Source organism: Rhinopithecus roxellana, chromosome 6 (genome assembly GCF_007565055.1).
Source record: "Rhinopithecus roxellana isolate Shanxi Qingling chromosome 6, ASM756505v1, whole genome shotgun sequence".
Classification (NCBI taxonomy): domain Eukaryota; kingdom Metazoa; phylum Chordata; class Mammalia; order Primates; family Cercopithecidae; genus Rhinopithecus; species Rhinopithecus roxellana.
In genome coordinates this window covers 137,524,916-137,544,123 of record NC_044554.1, presented here as the reverse complement: position 1 = coordinate 137,544,123, position 19,208 = coordinate 137,524,916, and positions in this window count along the sequence as shown.

Sequence of the window (19,208 nt, the reverse complement as noted above, 5' to 3'; positions counted from 1 at the left end):
TGGAATAATATTCATCAATAACAAATGAATGACCTATTGATACATGCAACAACATAAATAGATCTCAAGTTCCTTATGCTACATGAAAGAAGGCAGGCTTGAAAGTGCATTACTTGATTTATATGACATTTTTGCAAAGATAAAACTAACAAGATTTAAAACAAAAGCACAAAGACCAGTGGTTGCAAGGGGTGCGGTGGAGGAAGGTGTTGTTGACTTGTTGACTTGAAAAGGACATGGGGGCCTGGGTGTGGTGGCTCATACCTGTAATCCCAGCATTTTGGAAGGGTGAGGCAGGAGGATCACTTGAAGCCAGGAGTTCAAGAGCAGCCTGGCCAATATGGTGAAACCTCATCTCTACTAAAAATACAAAAATTAGTCAGTCATGGTGGCACATGCCTGTAATTTCAGCTACTCTGGAGGCTGAGGCAGGAGAATCGCTTGAACCCAAGAGGTGAAGGTTGCAGTGAGTGTTCATCATACCACTGCACTCCAGCCTGGGTGACAGAGCAAGACTCTGTCAAAAAAAAAGACATGGGGGAAATTTTGTATGTCAAGGTAGGTGGTTCTATAGGTGGTTCTATGTCTTGATTGTGATGGTGGTTATGCAACTTTATGAATTTGCCATAGCTCACAGGACTGCACACTAAACAAGTTATATTTTACTGTGTAAATGTTGTATTTTAATGAAAGGATAAACCTACATTTTAGGGTAAAAAATAATAATAAAACTCAGTGTGATTTAGTATATTCATAGGAATGCACAACTATCACTTCGATTTAAAAATATTATTACCCTCTGTCCCCCAAAAATCACCTCAACTCCTAGCTCTTTGGAACCACTAATCATTTTGTCTATGGATTCTCCTATTCTTGACATTTTATATAAACAGAAACAAACAATATGTGGTCATCTGTGATTGGCTTAACATGATGTTTCCAAAGGCCATTCATATTGGAACAAGTATCAGCACCTAACACCTTTTATTGCTGAATATTATTTCATTGTATGGATATACTACATTTTTTGTAGTAAATGTTTTTGTTTAGCCATTTATCAGTTAATGGGCATTTGGGTTGTTTCCACTTTGGGGCACCTACGAATAATGCTGTCATCAAGATTCAGGTACAAGTTTTCAGTGTGGACATAAATTTTCAAATATCAGGTATATATCCAGCAGTGAAATTTTTAGGTAATATGTTAATTCTATTTTTAACCTTTTGAGAAATTGTCATTCTAAATGGCATTCCAAAGCTTTTCTGAAACTGCATTCCAAAGCTGAATGTACCATTTTATATTCCCACCAGCAGTGTGAGTTCCAATTTTTCTACATTCTTGTCAACATTTGTTTTTATGGTTTTTTGATTATAGCCATTTGGTGTTAAATGGTATCTCATTTTCATTTTGATTTGTGTTTTTCTAATGACTAATGATGCATTGTTTTTAAATTACAAAATATTGCTTTTTACAAAGAATTTACACGCTAAAGTTTTAAGAACTTAAACATCTGTCTAGATCATGTACACCAAAATCACAGGGCCTCAGCTCAACCAAGTCTTTCTACAGTTAATGCTTAAAGTCCATTTCTTCTTTCCTGGAACGGAATATGGAATAAAAGTCTTGAAAACTGTACTTGCTGCTTCTATTAGAGAATAAATCCCAGGCAAGATGAAGTTTGTGTAGATTAAATGGTTCATTTTTTGTTCACTATTAGAAACTCAAATTTGCAAAGAGCTTTTTGGTCTCTCCATCTGTACTTTACAAAAACTAAATGCTTATTTCATATCCTTGTAATGCAGAGTAGCAACTTCTTCATCTTTAATGATGTTGTGCTTGCCTTCAAAAGTACTCATTGGGTCCCTCCTTCTCCCCACTACCATCGGGACCCAGAAGAGGGATGGGCACTCAGTTTTACGAGATGTGATTTGCAAACTTTCTTTAAATGTGTGACTATTAGACATTTTGAATTTTCTCTATATATACATATCTGTACATGTTATACATATACCACTATCAATTTTATTTTAACTATTACTGAAGCTTAATTTTTCATTTATTTTTCCTAGTTTTCTTGAGGTATGATGGACAAAAATATATATATTTGAGGTATAAAATGCGGTGTTTTGATATACGTATACTTTGTGAAATAATTACCAAAATTGAGCTAATTAACATAGCCATCACCTCACATAAGTTGCCACTGTGTATGTGTGTGTGTATGTGTTTGAGTGTGTGTGTGTTTGAGTGAGCACACATGAGATCTAATCTTTTTAGCAAATTTCAAATATACAATACATTTATAATTAACTACAATCCTAAAACTTGTACAGAATCCAAAAAAGAATCCTGAATAGTTAAAGCAATTTTGAGCAAGAAGAACAAAGTTGGAGGCCTCATACTCCTTGATTTCAAAATATACAACAAAACTAATCAAAACCATGTGACATTAGCATTAAAATAGATACAGAGACTAATGCGACAAAAGAGAGAACCCATAAATAAATTCACTTATATATAATACATTCATCTTTGACACTGACAGCAGGAAAACTCAACGTGAAAAAGGTTAGTCTTTAATAAATGGTGTTTTGAAAACTGAATATCCACATGCAGAAGAATGCCAGTGAATCTTTCTCTTACATCATTCATAAAAATCAATTCAAAAGGGATTCAGGAATCATATAAGACCTAATACTATTAAACTCTTAAAAGAAAATGTTGGAGAAAAGGTCCTTCACAATGGTCTCTGCATTTTTTTTTCCAGATTTGACCTTCAAAAATATAGGCAATGAAAGCAAAAATAAACAAGTGGGGTACATCCAACTAAAATGTTCCTGAACAGCAAAGGAAACATCAATCAAAGGAAAAAGCAACCTGCCCAATGTTAGAAAATATTTGTAAACCATATATCTGATAAGAGGTTACTATCCACAATATATAAGAAACTCATACAACTAAATAGTAAAAATATACAATACAATTAAAAAATGGGAAAGTATCTGAACAGACTTTTTTCAAAAAAGACATACAAATGGAAAACATGGGTATAAAAAATGTGCTCAAAGTCACTAATCATGGGAAAATGCAAATCAAAATCATGAGCTTTCTCTTTACATGTTAAGATGGCTATTTTCCAAAAGACAAGAGATAATAACATTGGCAAGAATGGAACTTGCCAATGGGAACAAAGGGAATGTTCATACTCTATTGGCAAGAATTATAATTTGTACAACCATCATGGAAAACAGTATGCAGTTTCCCCCAAAATTTAAAAATAAAATAACCACATGATCCGGCAAACTTGCTTTTGGAAATATATCCAAAGGAAATAAATTACCATCTCAAAGAAATATTTTCAATCTCATGTTCATTGCAGCATTATTTACAATAGCTAAGATATGGAGGTGGTCTGCATCTGTCAACAGATTAATGGATTTTTTAAATGTGACATGAATACGCACAAACACACACAATGGAATATAATTCATTCCTAAAAAGAAGAAAATCCTGACTTTTTGACAACATGAATGAATCTTGAAGACATTATACTAAGTGAAATAACCAGGTGCACAATAGTAGATATTGCGTGATCTCACACGTAGAATCTCAAAAAAAGTGAAAGGGGAGATATTAATGAAAGGGTACAAACTTTTGGTTATATTATGAAAAAGTACTGGTGACAATATACAGCATGATGACTACTTTAAAATATTTTACTTTTTGTCAGCAGAATAATACGTTTAATTAAGCAAATTTGTTAATAATTAGTGATGAAAAATAATACTATAAAGTCAACAATCCATCATAAATACTATTAGTATTTGCCATATTCCTGGGCATATTCTTTTCTATGTATGTTTGTAATTTTGTGTAATCTGCAAACTTTTGTATTCTCCTTGTTTTCCCTTAACATGAACTCATAACAGTTCAGAAATGATTATTCTTACATGAAGTTCTGCCTAGTTGGTAATTAGAACTCCAAATGTTTGCATAGAGTTTTGTCAAGTCATTATGTTGTAGCTTACTGAGCTCTTTTGCTGTTTTTGAAGATTTAAGATATTTAGTGCTTTAATTGAAAAGTATCACCATGTTATCTTCAAAATCAAACAATACCTGTTCGCATTGCCATGCTTCCTTTGCAAAAAAAAAAAAAAAAAAAAAAAAACAAGTTGTCTAGACAAGCCTAAATACAGAGGTAGGTCAAATGATTAAAGGCCTAAATAATAAAAAACAACAAATCAATGAAAACAATTTATAGTTATTGAAAGATAGCTCAAGGAAGTTTCTGAGGTATTTTCTATAATTTTTATGTACATTAATAACTAACCTCTTAGGTCATTATTTATCTCTCTTTGCACTCTACGTAACTAATTGAAATTCAAATTTTAGTAACAAACATACTCTTTGCGCTATAATTTTCTTCTTATGTCAGTATATCTTTTTCTGATTATTGCATCCTAATAATTTCTCTATATATTTATATAGTTGTAGGGCTGAAAAAAAAAAAAAAAAAAAAAAAACTGTATGTCACCCAGTTTATCCTGGAGGCTTAGAATTCTTTGACCTACCTGAAGTTACACATCTAGTTAGGGCAGTTTCAGTTTTCCTGATTCTACCTCCAGAGCTTTTTAAAATTGCACTTGGCTGTATAATAGTAACATTAGAGCAGCGGTAGTGGTAGTAATAGTGATGATAGTATGGCAGGAAAGCAGCTGGCTTTTCTGGATCTCTTTTTATGTTACAAGCAAATTTGTAAGATTTTAACATACTTTAACTTATTTAATCTTTACATCCCACCCACAGGTAATAATCCATTTTTAACTCCAGATGATAAAGTAGATAATCAGAAAACAAATAGATAATAAGTAGTGAATCTCAGACTCAAACTCCATACTGTACAAAATCAGAGCTTAAACAATGTTCATGATATTAATAATGAAGTATGTTATAAGAATGGAATATTTAACATAATATTTATAGATGCCATTTAATATTAATTAATATTTGATTTTTAATAAGTAATAATACATATGACAATGACTTTTCATAGAAAGACTTTCAAAGAAAGAGTTCTTTCACAGAAAGAACTACCTTAAATTTATCTGAGTGTTATGTTAGACATAATTTGTCACGCAACCATATGTGTGTAACCATGATCATTTTCATATATAATACAGGCAATTGACTAAATAAATGTTTTATCTTATAAAATTCAGATTTCAAAAATTTTAGGATTGGATTTTCTAGATACTAACAATGAGCCAGTGGAATTTGACATTAAAAATACATTATCATTTACATTAGCACTGAAAAAATAAAATACTTACTATATATCCAATAAAATATGTATAAACTCTGTAGGAGTGAAACTACAAAATTCTGATAAAACATATCAAACAAGACCTACATAAATGAAAAATATTTTACACCATTGCAAAAAAAAATTTAGCAAGTTACTTGTTGGATGTTGACAAATTGATTCTAAAATTTATATGAAGAGGCAAAAGACCCCAAGTGGCTAACTCAGTACTGAAAGACAACAAAGTCTGAGGATTGTCACCATCAAACATCAAGAATTATTATAAAGCAACAGTATTCAAGACAGTGTGGTATTGGCAAAAGAATAGACAAATAGACCAATAGACATATAAATATTTCAATATTTCTATACTTCAGATCAAATCCACTGATCTGAGACAAGGGAACACAGGTAAAACAATGGAACAAAGATTGTTTTTTCAACAAATGGTGCAGGAGCAACTGGATACTTACATGCCAAAAAAACAAAACAAAACAAAACAAAAAAAAAATGGAATCTAGACCAAACCCTACATGCTTCACAAAAATTAATTCAAAATAGATCATAGACCCAAAAGTACAATATAACTCTATAAAGTTCCTAGTGGAAAACATAGGAGAAAATCTCAATTACTATGGGTATGACAATGACTTTTTATATACAACACCAAAGGCATGATCCATGAAAGAAAGAGTTGATCAGATGGACGTCAGTTAAATTAGAAACTTCTGCTTGGTTCTCAAACCTGACTGTGCATCACAATCCCCCAGGAGTTTGTTGCAAATATTCATAGACCTCATTTCCAGAAAAACAAAACAAAACAAATAAACAACAATAAAAGACTCACTTATTCTCTATAAAAGGCAATGTTGAAGAGAATGAAAAGATAAGACACAGACTGGGAGAAAGTAGTTGAAAAAGAACTTATAAAGAACCATTATCTAAAATATATAAATAACTTTTAAAACTTGATAAGAAAACAGGCAACCTGATTTTAAAAAGGGCAAAAACACCTGAACAAACATCTCACCAAAGAAGACATACAGATGGCAATTAAGCATGTGAAAAGATATTCAACATTATATACCATCAGAGAATTGCAAATTTAAAGGACAATTTGCTCCTACTAGTAGAACAGCTAAAATCCAGAACACTGACAACACTAAATTCTGGTGAAGGCGTGGAACAACAAGAATTCTCACTTGCTGCTGATGGAAATGTAAACAATAGAGCCATTTTTGAAAACAGTTCGGAAGTTTCTTACAAAACTAAACATACTCTTACCATATTGTTCAGTAATCTTACTTCTTGTCATTTACCCTAAAAAGTGTAAAACTTATTTACAAGCAAAAACTCACACAGAGTTTAGACCATCTTTATTCATAGTTTGTTAAAACTTGGAAGCAACTAAGATATCCTTCAGTAGGCAAATGAAGAAATAAACAGTAGTACACCCAGATCATGAAGTATCTTTAACCACTAAAAAGAAATGAACTACTGACCCATGAAAAGACATAGAATAAACTTAAATTCACATTACTAAGTGAAAGAAGTCAATCTAAAAAGACTACATACTATATGATTGTAACTATTGACATTCTTGAAGTCAAAATTATGGAAACAGTGAAAAGATCAATGGTTGCTTGGGGTTAAGGGAGAGGAGAAGTCAAAGGGCAAAGTGCAAAGAATTTTTAGGTTAATGAAAATTGTGGTGGATACATGTCAGTATTACATTTGTCAAAACCCATGGAATGGACAATAGCAAGAGTGAAGCCTAATGTAAACTACAAACTTTGGATAATAATAATGTGTCAGTGTAACTACATCAATTATAATAAAATTGCCACTGTGACTGGGGATATTGATAATGTGGAGACTATGTACGTTTAGGGACATGGGTCTATAGGATTTCTGTGTACCTTTCTCTCAGTTTTGTTGTTAACTAAAAACCGCTCTTCAAAAGAGTAGATTTTTAAATTAGGATTACAAAATACTTTGTATATAGATCATGCTCATACAGAAGGTATGTCCCTTAAAGTTCATGGAAAACTATTGAAACTGTAGTAGTGCAACCACTGATCACAATAAATGTACATGCATAAAAACGTGCTATTGAATCACTATCAATTTTTTTCACTTCTAGGGATATTAAATTATATGTAATTGCCCAATAGTAAGTGCTAAGACTTGTACACTAAATTCCTGATTGGCCTTTGTGTTATAACTTTATAACTTTACTATCAGTATTTGATTTCACATCAGGTAGCAAGTTAAAAACAGCACTTTTTTTTTTCCTTCCTATCCTGTAGTCTTCGCTGCCCCCTCACACACTTAGTTCTTGCCAGGCTTTTCAGAGATGTCTGTGACTCTCAGAAGAGGCTCTTAATTCTTGGCTAATCTTGCCTCTATATCTTGCAGGTGCTGTAGCCTCATTTATATTCTTTCTCATTGGAGTTATACAACCAAGAACTATCACGCTCACCAATAAATCTAGCCATAATTGTTTTAAGAGCTGGAACTCAGCTTCAACTTCCCACAAAGTCCATTTTATCCTCACTGTCTCCTGGGGGAAACATGAGGAGGAATGGATTCAGGAATTTACCAAACCAGAAGCATGTCAGTTTTTTTTCTCCAAAGCCATAAAATGTGAAATTCAGTTTCTAAACCCCTTACGCCTATGATTAGAAATTAGAGATTAATAAGGATTGACATTGAAATTTTGCAAAGAATCTCTAATTATATCTGAACAAATGAACAGGAGGAAAAATTTTAAGAGGTCAATTGACTATGATGCCAGTCAAATCTTTCCTAAAATTACACAGAAATGCTTCCCATTTCATTTTCCAGAGGTAATGAAAAATATGCTCTGCTGGAAAGAAATCAAATGACAGTACATAAGCAGGTTTCCAATCTACTATTTGCATTGTGACACCCACGCACACTCCACTCTGATCATGTTTTTATATTTTTGATTGGAATGAACTGTTATTAAATGTGGAAAGGCTGAAATACATGAATAATAGCTATTAATTATCACAATTTATTAAATGAATAAAGGTAGCTGGGACCTTAGTTTGTCCCTGACACTACACAGATGAAGCTGTAAATGAACAGTACACACAAAAAGGTTATTTCTAGTTGTTTTGCGGTGTTTCACTTAAATCTTAAGCTTTTCTTTGTAGTCATATTGTGATTATTTATTATTGGAACTCTCCATCCCCAGAAATCTTGCCAATGTCACATGTACTAGCAAATACTGAAAGCTCAAGTGATCTTTAATTCCCGCTGTTCCCTAATTGAACATCCAGTTCAGGAAGAATAGGGCAGTATGAGGAAAGTTGGACAGAGGAAAAAAAAAAGCTATGTAAATGCCTCACCAATTTTACTTTTTAAAATGGCAGTAGTAAGTAAATGCTTGAGGCATCAAATGATGAAACAAGGTGGCTAAAATATTTCAGAGCCTAAAAGTGTTCCACTTTTATGTATTAGCCCTAATATAGTGATGCTCTGTGATAATTTGATAGCACCTTTGTTGGGCAATCCCCAGTACTTTACTCCTTTGACTACTGGTTCTGACTGTAAGTGAAAATATGCATTCTGACTGTCATTGTAATCCATCTCATGAACCACAATGAATGAAAGAAGTTTGAGGTACAAAAAATATTTTGCTTCTTTTTATACAAGTCTTCCTGGATTGTCTGATTTAAAATTGGACTGGGTTTTTCTAGGAACTCTCCCACCACCATTTGTGGAGATATAGCCTAAAATTAAGTAACTCTTACTTCTGGCTTCCATGATGCCACTCAGTAATTCTCCTACGAGTCTATCAATTACCAAATTATTTCACAAATGTGTTGTTTCCTGAATTGTCTATAAAATTTTGGTGTTACCTAAGATTCAGTCTCAGCATGTTTTCCTATTCATATCACCTTTCTTCTTATTCATTTTTTTCTCTTTTTCTCTTCTTTCTGACTACATAATAGAAAATTCAGAAAAACTGCGATAGTTTTAAAGGGAATTTGTAAAATTTAGGTCCAAGCATTTAAATTTAAGTATCTATTAGGTCTCTCAATAAATATTTGTAATTATTGGGAAATACAAGGATGAGGAGTGAGTTTTACTTGGCAACCATTTGGGAATAAACACTACAGAGGGAATGTCTAAAACTGTAGGGTGACTGGGACTTTTGGGAGGGAGAATTTAGAGCTACATTTATTAATATAAATAAAGAAGGAAGGTGAACAAAAACTAGGACAGGATTGCAAGCATTCTATTTGTGACTTCATACATTTTATTTTTATTTGCTGGTCTGTGTCAGTACAGCAAACAGTGAAAGATTAAGTTTTCTTGAAGGGGAACATTTTAACTTAGTCACAATTATTGTATGTAACAAATGAGAGATCACCTTGGTATAGCCAGAGGCTACAAACCTCAGCAACTCTATCAAAAGCTACAAATGCAATGAGGAAGATGTAGCTAAAAACAGCCCCATGATGGCAACTGACATTAAATCAAACAAAAATGTTAGTTCAAACCGAGATATGGAGCAGGATTTGATTCTCCCCAAACTTAAGGCTCATAACTAAGGGGAGAAACTAGAGAAGGGAAGCTAAGAAAGATGTCTAGAGAACTAGATCTAGAGTCAACACAAAGTGAAATGAAGTCTGAATTCAGATTTTCTGTGTCCACAGAATCATTAGTTCAGGTGTTCCAGCTTCCCTATTCTGGCTTTTAAAGAGATTCTGTCCCTGGCCGGGCGCGGTGGCTCACGCCTGTAATCCCAGCACTTTGGGAAGTCGAGGCAGGCGGATCACAAGGTCAGGAGATCGAGACCACGGTGAAACCCCGTCTCCACTAAAAATACAAAAAATAGCCGGGCACGGTGGTGGGCGCCTGTATTCCCAGCTACTCAGGAGGCTGAGGCAGGAGAATGGCATGAACCCAGGAGGCGGAGCTTGCAGTGAGGCAAGATCGTGCCACTGCACCCAGCCTGGGGGACAGAGCGAGACTCTGTCTCAAAAAAAAAAAGAAAACGAAAAAAAAAAAAAAAAAAAAGAGAGAGATTCTGTCCCTCTAAATTGGAGGAGAAAATGAGTGACAGCCATTTGGTAAGCAGAAAAATTCCTATTAGATGTTATTAGCTTTACTTGCCCCATATGCCAGGATAGAGTAGAAGATGCACTGAAGAAAATGTTGTCGATAGATCGAGCCTGTTACTTGCATTCAAGTTAGTTGTTGAAGGTATTCTGAGTTTGACTCCTTTTACACATGTTCTTCTAATAGCAAGCAATCAATAATTGTATCAATTCAATCAATATGTTCAATTAATGAATAAGACTTCATATAATTTCATCACAGCATTTTAATATAGAATATTATAAGTAAATTTGTAATTAAAAACATCTTGTTTGGCAAATTGATAATGTATAATCTTTCTTCACTGAGCTGTGAAACAAAGTCTGCTTTAGAAGATACCCACAATTCATGTGTTTTGCTTGCAGTCACACTTTAAAATAATATATGGGGGAAAATAGCAGAAAGGATGAATGAGGAAATAAAACAGCTCAAATATAACAGTGTAAAAGTTTAAGCAACACTTGTGTATTTTTTTCCTTTTCTTACCTAAAGGAATTTTTATGGAGTTCACTGACATTTTTAAAAAGTTACAATAATTAAATCCTATGTACCTGTTTGATGTGTTTAAAAAACATTAAGAATATGATGAATCAGAAACCAGGACAACATCCACCAATTACTTGACACAGTCATAAATTAGTGCTCTGTATTACTCCATTATCAAACTGCTATAAAGATCGTACCTGAAACTGGTAATTTATAAAGAAAGAAGGTTTGATTCACAGTTCTGCATGGCTAGGGAGGCATCAAGAAACTTACCATTATGATGGAAGGCAAAGGAAAGCAAGGCACATCTTACATGGCAGCAGGAGAGAAAGTGGGAGCGAGGAAGTGCCACACTTAAAACCATCAGCTCTTGTGAAAACTCCCTAAATATCAAAATAGCATGGGGGAAATCACCCCCATGATCCAATCACCTCCCACCAGATCCCTCCCCTGACACGTGGGGATTACAAATGAAGGTCAGATTTGGATGGGGACACACAACTAGACCGTATCATGCTTCATCCAGCTACAGAATAATCTAGACTCTACACAATGGAGAAAAGTGGATGCATTCCTCAGTGAGGGGAGTCATGTATATTTCTCTTCTACTTTTTTCTTTTATCAACCACACATTACCCTTGTTTTATTATTAATTAAGCATACATTTTCTGTGTAAGTTTGAGAGTATAAAAATGGAAACAAAACCATGTTTACATGGATCATTTAAAAACTACTTACCTGTCAGTATTATTTTACCACATATATTTTTGGGTTTTTGTTTTCATTCTTTAAGATTTTTATATTTATTTATTTATTTTTGAGATAGATTCTTACTCTTTCGCCCAGACTGAAGTAAGTGGTTCAAGCATAGCTCTCTGCAACCTTGAACTCCTGGGCTCAATTGATCCTCTCACTTCAGTCTCCCAAGTAGACAAGATTACAGGCATGCACTACCATGCCCAGCTAATTTTTTTTTTAGCAGAGAGGTTTCACTATGTTGCCCAGGCTGGTCACAGACTCCTGGGCTCAAGGTATCCTCCCGCCTTGGCCTCTCAAAGTGCCACCATGCCCAGTAAAAGATTTTTTTTAAAATTCTATCTGGTATCAGTGAAGGTGATTAATGAGGAGGCAGAAAACGGCACCTTGACATGTTGGGACAATGCATTATCATGAGTCATCTATTTGATGAAACATTTCTTTAGATCAGTGCATATGCGAAGTTCTTCACTCACATGTACTGTTAATTCCATCCTAATGCATGTATTAGCAGCCCAACAGATGGATTCAGAGACTGAGTTATATTTCTCAAGCATTAGAGGGAAGTTAGAAAGAATTTCAGAGATTCTGACTTTGATTAGAGAACTAGAATGCCTTGCACATTCAAAAGCCAAAGTGAGTAGAATTTGTTTTCAGTGGGCACATATCAAGCCCATTTTTAAATTATTGATATATTTCTGAGATAAGAGAAAATGTTACTTTCCTGAGCTCATTCACTGCCTCTCACTTTGGGTGCCAGCCTCCCGTTAGAATTCCCAGGCCTCCCCACAAGGAAAGAGGAGGGGACACAGATGCTCCTCCAGTACTGAGAACAATGGCCATTGTTTGTAATGCTTGTGACTTGCTGGTTGCTATGTTCAATTTCTACTCTGATCATTGCTTAATTACTAAACAGGAAACTCAGACATGGCTAAGTGAAACCAAAAGTGTGCTGTCAAATAGAAACAAAAAAGCTATTTGACTGAATTTTCCATTTCTTGTCACTTGGTGATGGTACTGTGAATACCAATCTTTCAGCTGACAAATCCAAATAAAAGAATTTGAAAGGTTTGCGTTACTGTTATGTCTGACACATAGTAAGTGGTAAACATATGCTTGAAATTTTCATCATTCCTACTGCCCTAAAAAAAATTATTTAAGCGAAGGCAAATTTTTTTGTCAGTATCATTATGAAAACTGTCAACTCTTATTCAAGAGCAGAAGTGGATCAAAGTGCTCAATGGCTGCTGGGGGATGACAGCATCTATAACCGATTAACCTGGAGCCTCATGAATGGGAATACTTTTGAGCACAGTTCCACATAGCTCCTAGAGGCAAGACTCAAAGGAAGATCGTGGGTGGACAAAAATTCTAACTTCCAGATCATGGTTCCACAATAGACAATATGACTATAGGAACTATAGAAACACCTCTTCATGCAACATGAATGATTATTATACCTGTGCTGATATTTTATCACTTATGTGTTAGAAGTCAAAATTATGACTTTATTAATCACATACCAATTTGAGGTGAATGAAATTATGCTTGAAGGTATTTATAATGAATGAATGCAACTTAAATCTATGATAAGATGCCATTTTTATTAAACGGATTGGTGGAGATAAAAAGCCTTATACTATGTGGATGAGGGTGCAGGGCATTCTTACATATTATTGGTAGGAAAATAATTTGCTGTAACATTGAAACATTAAATTGAATAGATAAATACCCTTACATTACCCTTTAATTTAACTTCTAGGAAACTATCATATTAGCATGCTCACATATAATGTAATTACGTATGTATAAGTGAAATCACTGCAGGTGGGCTTTTGTGTAATATCAAAAGTTTAGATAGGACAAAAATGCCTATTAATATAAAATATTTTATGGAATGTTTGCATAAAGAAATACAATGCATAAAGGAAAGTCGCTTTATATGCACTGCTATAAAAAAATCTCCAAATAATATTTTAAGTGAATAAAACAAATGGCTGGAATATGTATTATATGCTTCTAATTTGATATAATGAAGAAAAATTATACACATTGAAAGCTATGTGTTTGTTTATACGTGTATGTTCATATATACACATATATGTAAATAAATGCGCACACACACAAGAAAACACAAGAAATCACTAATAGTAGTTGTTTTTTAGTGTAGAAAACTAAAACTTCGGGAGAGAGGAGAGGGAGAAATATTTAATATTATACTTTTAAAATTTTGTACAATGTACTAGGGCTCTTTATTAAAAATAATTTACCTGTGTACACTATTCAGGTGATGGGTACACTAAAACCTCAGACTTCATCACTACACAATATATCTATGTAACACAACTGCACTTGTACCACTAAATCCATAAAAATAAAAAAATTGGAAAAGCAAAAAAATCATTTATTAATACTATTGGTATTTAGGACAGAGCTAGGAATTATAGAAAACAATTTTATATAGTATGCTCCCTACCTTCCTTCCTTGTCTTAACTATTAGTTTGCTCAACATAAATGGAAAATGAGAACTTCTGTTAAGTATTTCTTATGGGCTAGGCTCTCTTGGGCCTGGCAATGTAAAAAATTACTTTCAATTTGATTTGGGGCTCTAAAATGCTAGACTTAATAATGAATTCTATATTTTCCTCAAATGGTTGTGCAAGCACTACACTACAATTTGGGGTGAAGCTTGGAAAATTATTGCTTCTGGGGATTCTAGGTCCTCTTCTCATTTCTATAAAGGAAGTGGCCAGCAGCTTGCAAAGAGGGTGTTTGCTTCTTGGTTTAATTTTGGGCCAGTGTTTGTTTTCACATTATACATGCGTATATATGCTTTTAAATTATATTACAGAATTTGGCAGCAAGCTGGTTTACTTCTGCATAAAGGCAACATATTTGTATTTTATTGAACCTTTTTGCTGCTACATGTGTTGATTTTTAAAAAAACAAAATACAAATTTTAAGCAACTCATGCTTGACGTAGAAGCAGCAAAATGAATTTAAACAAACATGGTAAAGAAAAATATGTGGCAATTTCTTTTTTGACCAGGTAGAAAAAAAGAACATGCTATGATATCTTTGCTATTAAGGATGCTAATAAATATCTCTCTGAAATCGGGGATAAGTTACTTAAAATACTGCAGTAACTGGTACTATTTTTCTGGAGAGGAAGATAAGAAATGGCTTATTTTATTCATTTGTTAAATATAATTAAAACTGTTCATGTTCTTCTCAATGAACTTATTTTATATATTAACATATTTTTATAGTTGTACTTTTAGGGTTGTATGAGTCCTAAAGCAGAATTAGAGACAGTGGAAAATTTACTTCTAAGTGTGTTGAGCTTAATTTCCCATTGACCAATATCTGTTGCAGTACTATCCATTTACTCCTTCAGAGAATTACAAAGCCATCTAAACTAAATGTAATTTGATGAATGAAAAATCCCTGCTATGTCCTTTGCCCTCCTAAAACAAAAGACTGGTTAAAAAAATAATCTGTTACATAAATGCTCAATTAATTAATTAATGCATATATTCATCATTAACACGACTCTTCTCTTTGCTTGATTTTAATGTTAGCTAAAGGAGCAGACATTAAGGTATATATGGCCTGGCTGTTTCCAGTAGAGTATTGTCTTTAATAATCAATTTTCCTAGGTACTCAGGTGTGCATGTGCTCACCTATTTGTGTGCATATGATGCAGTCATCATGCTGGGGCACCAAGTATTTTTCCAAATTGAATGAGTTCTATCTGATGAATGCACTGTTTTGTGAAGAGAAACAAATTTGAAGCAAAATGAGCTTTGGGGGATAAGGGCGAATTTGAATGAGATTCTTACAGTGACATTCTGAAGAAAATGGGCCTATGGACAGAGGAATAAGTGGAAGGACAGGATGAACTTTAGAGGAGATTGTCTGTGAATAAGCTGTAGAAAGTAATATTAGCAACCAATTCTGAATCTGTTTTATGAATACGGCAATTTTTAAAAAGTTTTTCCTGAACTGTTCAGTAAATTCAGATATAACTATGGCAATAAAGGTGGGCCATATGTCACAAAAAAGGAGTATGCTTTAATATTATACATAGATTTGGCATTTCATTAACTGCTTTACATTAAATAGATGACTTATATTAAGGGGAAACCAAATATAAGATAAAGATAGGACAAATACTAGATAAATTGGATAATGTGGATGAATGTAAACTGATAAAATTTAATTCAAACTAAACTAAACACTCTCTGTAACTGAACCTCTGTATTAGGGTTCTCTAGAGGGACAGAACTAATAGGAGATATATAGGAATTTAATAAGGAGTATTAGCTCACATGATCACAAGGTCCCACAATAAGCCATCTGCAAGCTGAGGAGTAAGGAAGCCAGTCCAAGTCCCAAAGCTGAAGAACTTGGAGTCCAATGTTCGAGGGCAGGAAGCAAGCATACAGCACAGGAGAAAGATGTAAGCTGGGAGGCTAAGCCAGGCTCGTCTTTTCACTTTCTTCAGCCTGCTTTTTATTCTCGAGGTGCTGGCAGCTGATTAGATTGTGCCTACCCAGATTAAGGGCGGGTCTGCCTTTCCCAGCCCACTGACTCAAATGTTAATCTCCTTTGGTAACACCCTCACAGACACACCCAGAATCAATACTTTGTATCCTTCGATCCAATCAAGCTGACACTCAGTATTAACTGTCTCAAGTCCACCCCTTGTCAACTTGAACTCATACACATCTCCTGAGATCGTACATAATCTTCAGATAAAACAATAGCATGGTCATAATTATGCCTAACATAATACAACTATCCTTCATACAACTGGAAATGGACCAATCCCCAATCAAAATGTTATTACATAAAGTGAACAACACTTAAATGCTGATATGAAGTCAATAATTCTTATGTCACATGATAAAGGAAAAAGGAAATAAAATGAAGATATTTTCTTAGCACAACTGTATACATGCACAAACATGTTTTTAACAAACAAAGAGGAAATACTCATGATAATTCTAGTCCTCATTTCTGTAGCTGGTCACGTAGTTGTAGCTGGTATTGATAACAACCTTCTTCTACTACCTATTCTGGATTCCCTTTGCCTTCAGCGAGCATCTCAGCAGGTCATGGTTGTTTTTTTTCCTTGGTGGAGTGACCCAAACTTTCATTCCTTCATTCTTGAAGGGTCTGGACCATTTGTAGTCCTGCCCGGATTGGGCTGTTGTAGTTTCCCATTGACCTTAATTACAGGGCATGGTAATACTAAGAGACACCTCAAGAGATCTTCTGTATTCTACACATTCTCATCCTTATCTCTATTGTGTAGTAGTAGACTGATTTTATCTTGATAGTCTGGGTCAGTCACCACAGCCAACACTGTAACTCCCTTATTAGCCTGTTTACTTGAAGGTAAGAAGAGCCCAAAGTGTCCAGGTGGCAATCTTAACTTCCCATTTAATGGAATCGCTGCTGTGTCTCCTGGTGGCAGCATTCCTCCCTCTGGAACTAAGACCTCTAGGCCAGCAGAGCATAATGTCATGTGAACAGGAAGCAAAAATTTTGCTAGTAGCTTGCTAGGGGTGATGGTGAGTAGTGCCACTTCCACTTCCATCCCTTGATTACTAGGCCTGTGATTAATCAGCAAATGCCAGACCTCTACATGAGTCAGACTATTCTGATTGCTGCTTTGCCTCTGCTGTCCATTACAGTAGCTATGCCTACCTTTCCTTTGACTGTTAAGTGCCACCACTTGGCCCCTGCTGCCCTGGGACCCAAGTAGTCCCATTGCATTTAAATTTTGTAGTTGAGTGACTGTGGTTCCCACTGTTAGATCTCAGATACAGGGAAGAGCAATTACAGGGCTCTTCAAAGATGCAGGTGCTGCCCTCACAAACCTATTTCACAAAGCATTGGTCATGGGTATATCTTTGGGACCATCTCAGCTGGGAAGAGTAGATCTAAAGTTACTAATTCACTCCAACATCCCAATCTCCCTAAGCCTTTGGATCCCTTCCACTACATTAAACCAAAGGAGATAAGGCATTTTCCAGCTCGCTCACAGTGGGCCATTTTTTAATCATATTTCAGTCAACCAAGCAAATAAACTATTAGAACCTTTTTTTTTTTTTTTTTAAATTCCCCAGGCTCCAACATTAAATGCAGAATCTCTGCTTAGTAGACCCAAATCAATAAAAGTGTGATCCAACTCTATGTTATTTCCACCATTATCCCAAACCCTTAATATCACTTCCCATGCCTGTTCTCCAGATTTCTGCTTATATAAATTAGAAAAAATCAAGCAGTTCTTTTCAATTGTAGTGCACCTCCTCATGGGTCACACACTGAACTTCACCTCGAGGGGCCCACTAGGACTTTAGTCCAGTTATAGGTATAGAAGTAAACAGGGTTGTTGGTGTGGTGGGTGGCTCCTAAGGAGAAACAACAATATCTTGCCTGGCAACTGTCTCGGGGAGGTCATTACTGTTGCCTCAGGCAGTGCAGGGTTTATCTCCTCAGACAAAGATGGAAAGGCTGATGGCAGTGTGTGTCGGGAGGGGATATTGCCAATATTGGGGATCGAGAAGATGTTTCTTTTGTGAAAAAGTTTCATCAGAGTTTACAAGCTCAGTATCCCCAGCTTTATCAGGGTTCTCTCCCACATCCCCGTTCTAAGTTTCAGGGTCCCATTCTTGGCCAATTAATGCCCTCGCTTTAACAGGGGACACCTGTTGAGGTTCTGCATGCACCTTTCACTGATGGTCAGCCACTTGCATAATAAGCACTTGTGTCTGACTTTCCACAATTACAGCTTTCTCTACAGGAGATAAGACTCACTCAGGGAAAGCTTAGCAGATTTGAGGCTCAATATTTGCTTCTGAATCCGGAAGTTAGAATCCCTGAGTACATCATTTTCTTTCATTACTTTTCCAGTGAAGTTAGGAGCAACCAACCGACTTCATTATGTTCCTTAGTTCTCCACATATAGTCAAAGGTATTATGTATAGAGACATTAAGGTTCTTGCCTTTCACAAATGGTTAATCAGGAGTGTCAAAAGCATTTATTTTGCATAACTCTCTAAACAGTTTCCACCAAGGACTATCAATGTTCTCCATACTATTAGTAGTATAGTCCTTAGCATTTGGGGGTCTAATCATATTAAGCAGCCAACTATAAAAACCCCCAAACCAATGAAAGAACTCCATCCTTCACACTCAGTATTAACCATCGCAACATCCTGCATATTTTGGGTAAAATAATAGTTTTTTTTTTTGTATTTATTAGGCAACTCACATCCTTCAGTTCTTCAATCACCTTATTTTGGAATTAAAAAAAAATAACAGTCTACACTTATTGTACACTCTTTCTAAAGGAAAACATAAATTTCTCTTTAAATCCTTCTAAATTACAATAGATCACAATTACAAAGAAACAAATTTGCATATTTGGTGGGTTGGACCTATCGCTTGAGACTAAGAAATGATTTGCTATCAAATTATTTCCTTTGAAAATTCCTTCCCAACTCAGTGGTGCTTGT